Source organism: Acomys minous, assembly GCF_964271855.1.
Source record: "Acomys minous genome assembly, chromosome: 3".
Lineage (NCBI taxonomy): Eukaryota > Metazoa > Chordata > Mammalia > Rodentia > Muridae > Acomys > Acomys minous.
The window spans coordinates 67,471,588-67,473,042 of NC_140485.1; positions in this window are offsets into that span (position 1 = coordinate 67,471,588).

A 1,455-nucleotide genomic window follows, 5' to 3' on the forward strand; every position below is an offset into this window, starting at 1 on the left:
TCTGTTTTTAGTCATTAAGATAGGTGGATTGTATTGTATTGTATTGTAAATAAGTCATAAAGAGTCATTGAGTGGTATCAGACATTAGGAAATGCAAGTTAAGATCACGAGATAGGGGCTGGAGAGGTGGCTCAGTGGTCAGGAGCACTGGATGCTCTTCCAAAGGACCTGAATTTGATTCCCAGAACCCACATGGCAGGTGTGGTGACACCCATCTTTAATCCCAGCAGCCAGGAGGCAGAGGCAGGCGGATCTCTGTGAGTTCAAGGGCAGCCTGGTCTACAGAGTGAGGCCAGGATAGCCAGGGCTACACAAAGAAACCCTGTCTTGAAAAAATTAAAAATAAATAAAAATTGGGCCAGGTGTGATGGCGCACATCTTTAATTCCAGCAGTCAAGAGGCAAAGGCAGGCCAATCTCTGAATTTAAGGCCAGCCTGGTCTACAAAGAAAGTTCAAGAACAACCAGGGATATACAGATCCTATCTCAAAGATAGATCAATTGATAGATTGATAGATAGATAGATAGATAGATAGATAGATAGACAGACAGACAGATAGTTGGAGCAAGTGTATCCAGTCCAGCAATTGTCCCAGGAAAAATGAAAATATAAGCCTATGCAAAGAATGACCTAGAGCAAAGGACTGGTTCACTAGCTCATTGGTAGAGTGCCTAGCCAGTGCCAGATGCTGCACTCAGGAGGTAGGACCCAGGCTCAGTTCCCAGCACCAACATGGCAGCTCACAATTACCTGCAACTCCTGGTCTTCCTGCACTCACTCAAGTACACACACAAAAAAAGTAAAATAAAATAAAATAAATAGGGGTGTTTTTGTTGTTCCTTTTGTTCTTTTGAGACAAGGTTTCTCTGTGTAGCCTTGGCTGTCCTGGACTCACTTGTAGACCAAGCTGGCCTTGAACTCACGAAGATCCACCTGCCTCTGCCTCTCAAGTGCTGGGATTAAAGGCATGTGCCACCATGTTTGGCTCTTGTTTTTTTGTTTTTCAAGACAGGGTTTCCCTGTGTGTAGCCTTGGCTGTCCTGGAACTCACTCCGTAGACCAGGCTGGCCTCAAACTCACAGAGATCTGCCTGCTTCTGCCACCCAAGTGCTGGAATTAAAGGCATGCACCACCACCACCCCAGCTCAGGTTTAGTCTTAAACCACATAAAGAATTCAAAGCCCAAGCGTGGTGTGGTGGCACATGCCTATAATTCTAGCACTCAAGAGGCAGAGGCAGGCGGATCTCTGTGAGTTCGAGGCCAGCCTGGTCTACAAAGCAAGTCCAGGACAGCCAAGATAACACAGAAAAACCCTGACTCAAAAAACAAACAGGCCGGGCATGGTGGCACACGCCTTTAATCCCAGCACTTGGGAGGCAGAGGCAGGTGGGTCTCTGTGAGTCCGAGGCCAGGCTGGTCTACAAAAGTGAGTCCAGGACAGCCAAGGCTACACA